Source organism: Pseudophryne corroboree, chromosome 10 (genome assembly GCF_028390025.1).
Source record: "Pseudophryne corroboree isolate aPseCor3 chromosome 10, aPseCor3.hap2, whole genome shotgun sequence".
Classification (NCBI taxonomy): domain Eukaryota; kingdom Metazoa; phylum Chordata; class Amphibia; order Anura; family Myobatrachidae; genus Pseudophryne; species Pseudophryne corroboree.
This window is the reverse complement of record NC_086453.1, coordinates 304896658-304909091: the sequence shown is the minus strand read 5'-3', so window position 1 is coordinate 304909091 and position 12434 is coordinate 304896658. Positions and strand designations below refer to the sequence as shown.

At 42.9% G+C, this 12434-nt stretch overlaps 1 protein-coding gene across 2 annotated transcripts in view; it reads left to right on the top strand.

The window, feature by feature from the left end:
- Positions 1 to 12434, top strand: part of AJAP1 (adherens junctions associated protein 1) — a 403432-nt gene that overhangs the window by 337841 nt on the left and 53157 nt on the right. The window lies entirely within an intron of this gene.

Genomic DNA, 12434 nt, shown 5'->3' with positions numbered 1-12434 from the left:
ACATAAAATAGAAATGAACCACTACCTCTGGTTCATAACAGTATCCCCTCCTTAAGGGTGAGCTCCGAGCACCCCATGATACCCACGGGGAACATAAACAGAAGTATAACATAAAATACAGAACCAAAATGCAAAACAGGAATGAGCCACAGCCGTGGCTCATAACAGGTGGGGGGGTGCGGGACAGTGTGCGTGTGTATTAATTGTGTGTGTGTTGGACAATGTGCGTGTGTGTTAATTGTGTGTGTGTGGGACAGTGTGAGTGTGTGTAAACTTTTGCAGTCCAGTGTGTGTGGGGGAGGGGAAAGTATGAGAATGTGTGTGTAGTCTGAGTGGGTGTGTGGGGTTTGGGGGTGGCCAGTGTGTGTGTGTGTGTGTGTGTGTGTGTGTGTGTGTGTGTGTGTGTGTGTGTGTGATCTACAGTGTTTGTGTGTGTGTGTGTGTGTAATCTACAGTGTGTGTGTGTGTGTGTGTGTGTGTGTGTGTGTGTGTAAGGGGGTGGGGCAGTCTGTGTGTGTGGGCGGGATGTATTAATGGCCATTTACCGAAGAGGGATCACGGGCACTGAGATGCCCTTCTCATTCACCATCCAGCTGGGTGCCCGAGCCGGGCAGGTGGAAAGCCAGCAGCAGGGCAGCATGACGGATATCATCAGCCCAGGGTGCGGGCTGTAAGGCACGTGCGAAGCCCAAAGCCGGAGATCGGCAGCATGTTGACCGGCAACAAGCGGCTTCTGCTTCCGCGTTCAACATGCTGCCGATCTCTGGCTTTGTGCTACGCAGGGTTCGTGGGATGGGTGTCCTCTGCCGGTGTACTGCAGCTCCGGGGGTGCGGGCTCCGGAGGCTCTCAGCACTGTTGAATATCCAGCTGCCTCAAGTATGTACAGCCCGCACCCTCGGCTGCTGATATCCGGCATGCTGCTGCTGCTGCTGGCTGTTCCCCCGCCCGGCTCGGCCACACAGCTGTACGGTGAGAAGGGCATCTCAGTTCCCGAGGTTTAATACATATGCCTCAGTAAATGGCCTCTGCGGTAAACGATGCTAATGCTTACCGTGGCAGTAACAGCGGGGAGGACAGCGCACATTGGGATCCTGCAGCTGGAGAGAAGAACCCCTTCGGAGTGCAGAAGACCACACTGAAAATGGTGCATCCCCGGTGCGGTGCTCTGCATCCCGGGTGATGCCGAAGACGTGGAGTGTTGGAGGTGGCAGAAGCGCCGCAGCTTGGGGTGAGAAACCGCTGCAACCCTTCCACTGCTAAACTCTGCGATTAGTCAATTAAGGGGGTAGGCTCCCCCCACCACATTGCCCCACAGGCCTTGTTAATTAAGGGGGTAGGATCCCCTCACTATATAATGTGAATTTTGGCTCATACCATGTGCTGTAACGTGAATTTTGGCTCATACTGTGTGCTATAATGTGAATTTTGGCTCATACTGTGTGTTATAATGTGAATTTCGACTCATACCGTGTGGGGAAATGTGAATTTTGGCTCATACTGTGTGCTGTAATGTGAATTTCGGCTCATACCATGTGGGGTAATGTGAATTTCGGCTCATACTGTGTGCTATAATGTGAATTTTGGCTCATACTGTGTGCTATAATGTGAAAGGGGCACCAGTACTAGATAGCAGTGACGTGCGGTGGGGTGAGGCAGGTGAGGTAGAGCCTTTCCTGTCATACTAACGTTTGTGCAAGAGTTTTGACTATATAAAGTATATGAAAAATACAAAAAATATGTTTGAAATATCTTCTTTGCATTATTCTAATAATTTTTATAGCCAAAACTCTAGAGTAAAAAGTATATGGCAGGTGAGGCAGTGCCTCACCTGGCTAACTTTTCTGCACATCTCTGATCAAAACTCACCAAATTTCCAGGAGATTATAATGCTGCACCTTTGTATAATGCCCAGATGTACATTTTGGCTCATATATTGCATGTAAATCTGGCTCTGGTGCTAGCAAGTGCCTCCTGATCTATTTAGCTCACCGCACGTCCCTGCTAGATAGTATAAGGGGTCCTACTACACTGAAGGACACGCCCCTTTTGAGTGACCACACCCCCTTCTCCGGGGCGCGCACGCCTTCGGCGCGCGCATAATTGCTATCCACACTGTTTCATTCCCCCTTCAAAAATTCAACTTCGACCACTGTACCTACATCTATACATACACACCCTGACATCTTTATATACAGTGACACCAGTGGCATGTGCACGTACTTTCCTTCTATAGTATTATTATTATTATTATTATTATTATTATTATTATTTATTTTTATTTTATTTTTTTTATTTTTTTGGGGGGGCGCCATTATTGATCTTGCCCTGGGCTCCAAGAACCCTAGCTACGCCTCTGGTTGACACCATTTTGAGGTTCTAGTCCCGTAGGCAATTCTTTTATCCATCAATTTTTGCACTTTCAGGCTATCAGATTAAATACTATGCCTGTTTATGGTGACTATTTTTAAGTATGGAAATAAAAGTTAATTTTTTTTAATATAGAACAATTATTTCAAAAGAGTGCGCCACACACTAAGCCCCTTTTTTTAGTGATAGGCCCACTAGTGGCTTACACTAATAACCTCTAGAAAAAAATACTGTAACTCAGCTTAGTGGCGCACCTCCAACCCTAACCTATCTTATTAAGGGCCTTTCTTGGTCCTGACTATAAATTCTTTTCCTGAATGGTTGGTTTCATCAATATTCCTTAATTAATTTCTCTATGCCTGTGCAGTGTCCTTTGGACTTTGTGTCCCCTCCTTAGAACATTGGGGGTCATTCCGAGTTGTTCGCTCGCAAGCTGCTTTTTGCAGCTTTGCACACGCTAAGCCGCCGCCTACTGGGAGTGAATCTTAGCCTATCAAAATTGCAAACGAAAGATTCGCAATATTGCGAAAAGACTTCTCTGTGCAGTTTCTAAGTAGCTCAAGACTTACTCAGCCAGTGCGATCAGTTCAGTGCTTGTCGTTCCTGGTTTGACGTCACAAACACACCCAGCGTTCGCCCAGACACTCCTCCGTTTCTCCAGCCACTCCCGCGTTTTTCCCAGAAACGGTAGCGTTTTTTCACACACTCCCATAAAACGGCCAGTTTCCGCCCAGAAACACCCACTTCCTGTCAATCACATTACGATCACCAGAACGAAGAAAAAACCTCGTAATGCCGTGAGTAAAATTCCTAACTGCATTGCAAATTTACTTGGCGCAGTCGCACTGCGGACATTGCGCATGCGCATTAGCGACTAATCGCTCCGTTGCGAGAAAAAATAACGAGCGAACAACTCGGAATGACCCCCATTATACACAGGTGCAACAGTACAAACTCCTGGAAATTTGGTGAATTTTGATCAAAAATGTGTGGAAAAGATAGACACCTGCTATAAACTTTTTACTCCAGAGTTTTGGCTATAAAAATGATTAGAATAATGCAAAGAAGATATTTCAAACACATTCTTTTAATTTTTCATATACTTTATACAGTCAAAACTCTAACACAAACGTTAGTGTGAGAGAAAAGACTCTGCCTCACCTGCCTCACCTGCCTCACCCCACCGCACGTCACTTATCCGGACCTCATATGAAATTTAAATTATAATCCCAATTTATTTGCATGTGTGTGTGGACTATATAGTTAAACACAGGTGCTGTATTTATAATCTATGCAACTGTATCTATTTTGTTATATTACTATGATACATGTGTATAAACATTAACATATAGAAGATGACAGCTAAAACATCCTTTTGTTATAGACAAGTAATGCACATATAGATACAGTATACCAAAGTTTTGTGGATGAGCCCGTTTGTCACAATTGTGATTGTGTCTGAAGTGTTGCAACATGTGTGCTGGTCACCTATAATAGCACGCCACAAATGTATTGTAAACCCCTACTGCTGCCTTCTGTATCACTATATAAGGGAAGCTAAAGTCTTAACAGACTGTGGGGGTTATATATAAAACCTTGGAGAAAGAAAGTGGAAAGAGACAAAGGGTCAACCATCAGCTCTTAACTGTCATTTTTTCAAACACAGCCTGTAAAATGACATATAGGAACTGATTGGCTCATACTTTATCTCTCCACTTTATTTCTCTCTGAGTTTTGATATTTCTCCCCCTTCGCAATCATCCCACCAACAATACTTCTTATTTTCAGCATAGAGCAGATTTTTCTGCACAGGTATAGAAATGACAGTGATAAAATAGCCAAAGCAGAAAAAAAGACAGAATACTGTACATGTGTACTGCAGCTGAACTCCGGGGATTGCTATTAGTATATTATACTGTAGTACTATTAATATTTTGTGTTCTGTTATGATGTTCATCTTTATTATTATTGTGTACTAAAGATTTTATTTTGCAGAGTATTGTATTTAGCTGCAAGTCTGATGATTAACAGAGCACTTCAAACTGTAGGTTGAAACAACATTTTCCCCTGCAATTCACTCCTACAAAATCAAGTAGGACAATTCATTTTTAGCACTAGTCATAGCTGATTTATACCTCAACTGGCAAAATGCAAAGTGAATAGAAGAAAATGACCTTTGAAGTGCTGTACTGAAAGTGTTCCTGCAACTTGAGAGTAGACTTATTTAGGGGACTGTAAAAGTGTAAGTATGTCACATGAAAGGGAAACTAAATTTAGCTCACAGCTTGGTGAAGTTCTAGTATTCAGAGAAGTCTGAGACAATATGACCCACATTTTCATTAGACTACTTTTTGGACTGTATATATATATATATATATATATATAGATGAGACATAAAGCAAGCGGCACTCTAAGTCTGATTGAAAGTCAAATATATTTCACACACATAGTGATCCGACGTTTTGGGGTCCAAGCGCCCCTTTGTCAAGGTGAACACCTTGACAAAGGGGCGCTTGGACCCCGAAACATCGGATCACTATGTGTGTGAAATATATTTGACTTTCAATCAGACTTAGAGTGCCGCTTGCTTTATGTCTCATCTACTCATCTACTCCTGAGAGGGCACCTAAGCAGTGAAGTGTGGAGGGGGAGTGCCGGTCCGCACAGACTTTCTATATATATATATATATATATATATATATACATATACACACAGCAAAGTGGATTGTACACCCTTCCAATCACAATAGATGGGTGCACAGTAACAGAATGTACACCAGGGAATGTAGAAAGTCTACATAAACCAGCACACCATAAGTAGCAGCTATATTCAATCCAATATAATCCATGTGATATTCTTCAAAAGTGCATAGTGCAAACAATGACATAAGCAGCAATGTAAAAATAATACTTAGCAGTTCAATGCATCATGACAAGTGGCAGCTCCAACAGCTGCTTCGGTGCAACAGCACCTTAATCAAGGGAAAAGCCATCAGTGTGCCATGCCTCAACCAAACACCATATATATATACACATACAATTGACAAAACAAAATACATTCACCTGAACAGTCTGAACATTGGCGCCAAAGCGCTCACTTATCCTAAACAAGGAATGGATAATCATCACTCCTCCCCCACTGCTGCACTGCATCACGGTTGCCCACTTCCGAGTAAGGTGTGCAAGGCTAGCCGGCGTCCGTTTCTGGTGGTCAGAACTAAAAACACAAGTGGGTGCATTGGGGACGACAAAGCGGGACGCTCCACCTGGAAGTGACGCGGCGCTAACTCTGACATCCCACAACACCATCTCCCGTGCGTCCTGGCCTCCGTGGGCATTACCTAGCAACTCCTTGTCACACCCACTCATCATGACAAACCAATGACGTGGCTCACAACAGCAGTGGGGAGCGATGAGCATCCAGTCCCCATAGCTACAATAATCAAAACAAGCATACAAATACATGAAAACATTACTTGATTAGATATATAGAACACTTTGGTAGAATACAGTAATTATGATACATTAGTGCGCATCCATACTGAAAATTAATGCAGACTGATAAATGAGACTTATGGATCGCTTCTCATCAAGGAAATGGTAGTCATAAAACTGTATTATATCAATGTTGGAGGGGTATATATCAGCAAAGTGGGCAATTATACTAAATTATGCCTATTTGGGTCCATCAGACAAACCAGCCAGAATCCCGGCAGTGAGGCAGTAAGTGTGCTCTCCATGCATCAGGCCCGGTGGCTCGATTCACTCACCACAGGTTATATTCCCACTCGGTTGGTAGTGTGGACCCACCAGCCGAGCGGGAATACCCTGCATTTGTTGGGATACAGTGCATCAGTATTTCCCTGGCTATCAGGATTCCAGCTTCGTTCTCCTGCGACGGTATTTCACCAGCTGTCGTGATTCTGGCGCCAGTCTCCTGGACAGCCGGTATATTAACTGCATTCCCATTCTGTGTACTTATCGATTGTACATTCAGTAACATTGCTAGCTACAAATATACTGCAAACAGTCCTCTGGACTACCCAGAAGGTAAAAAGTCTGGAACTGCAGTTCGGTCTTCCATGGTTGATGCGTCCACAATGAGCGAAACACAGAACACAAGTGGTATACACAGGGAGGGGGACAAGAAACATCTCACATCTTAAAATATAAAAATTGTTACTTTGTCAAACATCACAGAGATGATCTGAAATGCAGGTGAGAGAATATTATGTGGGTAGATGAGACAAAAGTATAAATTGTGGAGAGAATGAAATACAGCAAAATAACCACATATGAACTTTGCAGCATAAAGTATATTTTATGATAGCCACTATAATATTTTTATGACAGTTTGGGGTCTCTTGTCAGCCTCATAAAATGGTCTGCTTGCAGTCATTGAGAGAACAACATATTCTAGATTCTTAAAACTTTGAGAGTCCGAACTTTACCAATTATGGATGAGCAGAACAAATAAGACTCTCTACACAATAACAGAATGACTACAGCAGAAAAAAATATTTGTGTTGTGGAACTGGTGGGCCAAGTTACAAAGGTTAGACCAATAAAAATGTTGACACAAAACCTGAAGCCAGTCATTTACACAATAAAGACTAAAAATATTAAAGGGTTGAAATAGAAATGGTTATAAATGCCTCAACATGGAGGCTTGGGGCGGATCAATACCTACAGGGTATAATCATTGCCATAGAGGTCCTACTCTTTATTGAGATGTCTAGGCTTACATACTTTTTCATACCGTATCAAGGGCAGTGGATGATGGATGATATTCAGTGAAATAATTTTGTTTTTCACATTTTGGGTCAAGAATGGATTACCACTCTTACCCTAACATTCTAATGCAGCCTAACTTACTCAAAGTTGTGAGACTGCCACTACCACCAGCCCGGAGAGGAGAGGAAACATGGAGCCCTGGGTCCCAACACCTGAGCAATGGATCCAGCGGGTGCTGGGACCGGTGCATGCGCAGATGCCGCGATGTAATTGCGCATGTGCAAACCCTTGGCTTCTATAGACTGTACCAACTGCAGCCCATAGAAGCAGGATTGGGTTGCGTGAAAGGTAGTAGGTGGCTTCGTACAGTAAGCCAGCTCTCTGCCTATTGCAGCCCGGTCTGGCAGTCCCGGAGGGAGGAAACACCTCCCAATGGGACTGCCTTGTGTATCTTTGACTGGCAGGTAGGACTTCCAATAGGAAGTCACTGCCAGTGACAGTGAAGCCAATGCAGACATGGACTGCATCTGGCTACACTGACACTGATAGGGGCAATGGATTTTACCTAGGGTCGCTACAGTCCGGCAGCCCATAGGTAACATTCGCCACTGACAGCGGCCCTGTTAAAACTGAAAGTGTCATTAAAAATGTTCATTCTTCATTAAAAATTATTGAAATGAGATTCCACAGCTTTCAGTCAACTCATTTACAATATGATGGTCAAGTTGGCAAGCCTTGCTGCATTTGTGTAGAGCAGAGCAGATTATAAATAGCATTATTTATTTGCTTTTATATGCTTTAAATAAGTTGCTGACAAATAAGTATTTTATTTTTATGCTGGATACAGGGGATGAACTTTATCAGAAATATGAAATCATCCATCAACTGACAGTCCTCTACAGTAATGGATTATTTTGTAATATAATATATCACTCTTTAGTTATACTGGCCCCCATTTATCAAGCCGTGGAGAGTGATAAATAGCACGGTGATAAACTACCAACCAACCAGCTCCTAGCTTTCATGCAACAGGCTGTGTTTGAAAAATGACAGTTAGGAGCTGATTGGTTGGCACTTTATCACCATGCTAATTATCACTCACCAAGGCTTGATAAATCTGGGCCACTGTACTTTCCTTCCCCTACAATTTATCAGGAATGTGTTTACCGTCTTGTGCCCTTTTATCAATGAGTGATAAATTTCACTGTGAGTGATAAATTGCATCCAGCCAATAAGCTCCAAATGTCATTTTTCAAACACAGGGGCAGATGTATTAACCTGGAGAAGGCATATGGAAGTGATAAACCAGTGACATGTGCAAGGTGACAAACACACCAGCCAATCAGATTCTAACTGTTCATTTACATAATGGAGCTGATTGGCTGGTGTCTTTATCACCTTGCACATATCACTGGTTTATCACTTCCGTATGCCTTCTCCAGGTTAATACATCTGCCCCACAGTCTGTAACATGGCAGTTAGCTGATTGGCTGGTGCAATTTATCACTCACAGTGAAATTTATCACTCATTGATAAATAAGGGCATTGGTGTTATAGAGTTCCGTACACCCCAGCCTTTTTAGTTCAGGCAATGACCAGTCTAGTGACTAAACCAGGTAATGTACTGTAGTTTATTTAGCACAAATGAAGGTACAGCTGTAGTCACTGCTGAGTTAATAGATGGAGCCAAGCCTCTATCTGAGCAAGGGCGTAGGCAGCTCACCAGCCGGTGACTGTCACTTGTTCAGGTAGTGGTGCAGGGCTCTGGTATAGCTATAATAACGGGGTAAAATCGCAGGTCTCAGGAGCTAATAAAGAGGTCAGCCATCCTCTAGCATGTTGCTCATACACAGGGACATCATGGCGCAGCACATTTGCAAATACACTGATGGTGGACATCTTGATTAGGAAATAAAGTATCCCTAGAGAAGCCATATTGTTAGAGGCTAATCTGCAGTGCACTCCACTTCTAAAACAATTAACAAGATTCAGCCATAGAAACTTATCCATGGTATTGGGATGGTGTAATGAGAACAGCTGATTAGAGGCTACATGGTTTTGTCCTATTATAATGCTGTTGACCCTGTCACAGTTGCATGGATGGGTCGCTGTGTCGCCATAATCAGTTTTTAAGGAGAACTGTATCTCATGAGCGGCAGGTCAAGAAGAAGGTTAATAGTGGACAAAATTAGACAAAGTTTGATAGTTTCCTTGACCACTGTTTGGTGTGCAGAAGAAGGCACCATTTTTTCCTAACCTCTCACAAGGTCACTGAGGATCAGGGCCATAACTAAGGGTGTGCAGGCAGTACCATTGCATAGGCACAACAGCAGTGTAATAGGGGGCCTATTACATATATATATATATATACATCTGCAATGGATTCTGGCAATCTCCCCATGTCGGGATCATGTTGGATTTCCCCAGTTTGCCAGTCCTGGCCAAAAAATTATTCATAAACATAATTTTAACTTTCAGAATTTTCTGACTCACCAACGCATCGCCAATCATCAATGGCCGCCAATCGGCACTTTTGATTGGTGGATCAGGGAAATGAAGCTGAGGTTTATGGGGCCTGTTAGGCTCAATTTACACATACACAGTTATATTAGGGAAAGGGGCACTTACTCTACCAACTCTGTTTCAAAAAAATATAAATATGTTAGCACTGTAACAAAATGATCAAACACAGGAATTGTCGGTGATATAGAGACATGGGGGGTAATTCCAAGTTGATCGCAGCAGGATTTTTGATAGCAACTGGGCAAAACCATGTGCACTGCAGGGGAGGCAGATATAACATGTGCAGAAAGAGTTAGATTTGGGTGGGTTATTTTATTTTTGTGCAGGGTAAATACTGGCTGCTTTATTTTTACACTGCAAATTAGATTGCAGATTGAACACACCACACCCAAATCTAACTCTCTCTGCACATGTTATATCTGCCTCCCCTGCAGTGCATATGGTTTTGCCCAGTTGCTATCAAAAATCCTGCTGCGATCAACTTGGAATTACCCCCATGGATATAATTTCGAAGTGGTCCCAACATTTTAGTGCCTTAATAAAATAACATAATATTTACTTCATTGTAAAGTTTTAAATGTAATGTGCTTTTACTTCTCATGTTCCTGTATTGAAGTAAATGTGTCAGACATTAATATTAAAAAGTTGAATGGGAATTGGGCTGTCAAAATTGGGACTTTGATACAGTGAGATGCTGTAAAGATGCACAGTTACATTCTAAGATCATCTCCTGCCAACACTGGTACATCCATTTATGAATCATTTAATAGGACTTTAAATTGCTCATACTCTGTAATGTATTACATGCTAATTTTAGCATAACACAAGTGCCAAAGACATGGAAATGAACAGAACACAATTTACTATGGCATCAGAAATAAAAGAGGCATTTTACCAGTTGTAGTAAGAGGACTCTTGTCCTCATTATGAACTGTAGAATAAAATTACCCACATTGCATTTTATTTTGTTGCAAATGTGCCACTACAATATGGTTTTGGAAACTGCCCCAGGAAAATCACACTAGGCTAGTGTCTCTCTACTACCATCCTCAAGTAACCCTAGCCATAGCCATCTTAGGAGCTTTTGTAGGCCCTGGGCAAAACAAACACTGGGGCTCCTACCCACCCATTTACGGGAATAAAAAAAAAATCATAGCATAACTGAACCTTCCTGTGGTCTCTCCGCATGCTTCCATACAGTGACTGGCTGTCAGTACTCAGATTAGTGGATAGATCCAGCTAATCCCTCAAGGACTGTTCATTAAATCTTATTTATTATTTATTAATTACCAGTTATATATATACACACATATTCCGCAGCACTTTACAGAGAATATTTGGCCATTCACACCAGTCCCTGTCCCAGTGGAGCCTACAATCTATATTCCCTACCACATGCACACGAGCACACATTCATACTAGGGTTAATTTGTGTTGGGATCAATTGACCTACCAGTATATTTTTGGATTGTGGGAGGAAACCGGAGTACCTGGGGAAAATCAACGCAAGTACGGGGAGAATATGAAAACTCCGCACAGGTAGAGCCATGGTGGTAATTGAACCCATGACCTTAGGGCTGTGTGGCAGTAATGCTAACCATTACACCATCTGTGCTGCCCGGAAATCTTAGGTAACAATCTTGTCTCACAAAAACAACATTTAATTTTTTCGCATGTCAGTACAACATACAGTACAGCTAGAAGTGGCCTTTTTCAGCTAGATCCACCAGAGTTGCCTCTTTTCTAATACACTGAAACATAAAAATAGACTATTTGGGTATAACTGAGACTTGGGTGTGGTACTGCTGACCGGCGGTCAGCTTACCGACGCCGGGATCTCGGCAGCATACCGACGCCGGGATCCCGGCAGGGAGGGGCGAGTGCAGCAAGCCCCTTGCGGGCTCGCTGTGCTCGCCACGCTGCGGGCTCGGTGGCAACCTGCGGTCGCCACGGGTTCTATTCCCACTCTATGGGTGTCGTGGACACCTGTGATACGCCACTAGTGATGGAGTGGTGGTGTATGAGTGGATTGAGTGGTACCTGCGCTTCCTGATCTTCTTCCTTGGCCTTCTGTACACTCTCTCTTCAGGCTTCCTCGGGGATTAGGCAGAGAGACAAGGACCCAAAACATCCCAACCAAACATGTCACAACGCGTTAGAACAGTGACTGGTATTTTATTATAAGGAACAAGGTTGTCACTGCTGTTTTTGAAAGAAAACGGTTTAACATACACAATGGCACCAAATCAGGTAAAACACATGACAATCCTAACTGCTACAGTAATATCTTTCTGGTAACGCCAGTTAGTTACATAACACTTCACGGTTAAGCACACCTTTGCACATGTAGTACTCACTTTTGCATGTAGTACAATATTAAATAAATGAACCTTGGCAATATTTCTAGTGTCCTCCAGGTGGCAGTTGCATTTTTAGTTAGCAAAGCAATATGTCTCTCTTTGTTAGGAAAGCCAAATGGAAGTAGTACAATTCCTGGTTTGGTGAGTTCATGTCCCCTCACTACAGTCTGTAATGCAACCTGCAGGGTGTGACAATAACTATATCACTGTCCAAGTCTCTCACTTTGTGTGATAAGGAATGGGTTGTTGGTTTCTTACTCTCAATAGCAGCTGGGTGTCAGTTGTAGTAGAGTGATTATACTTCCCACTGACAGTCTGTTGTATCACACTTGGCTGAATGCCTTTCTTCCAATGTGGGGGTTACCCAGCTGCCCCTTAGTAAAAGTTCAACAGAGAGTCTCTAGCTCCTGCTCTATCTGGCCTCTCTCTCCTTCTGGCTCACACTGACT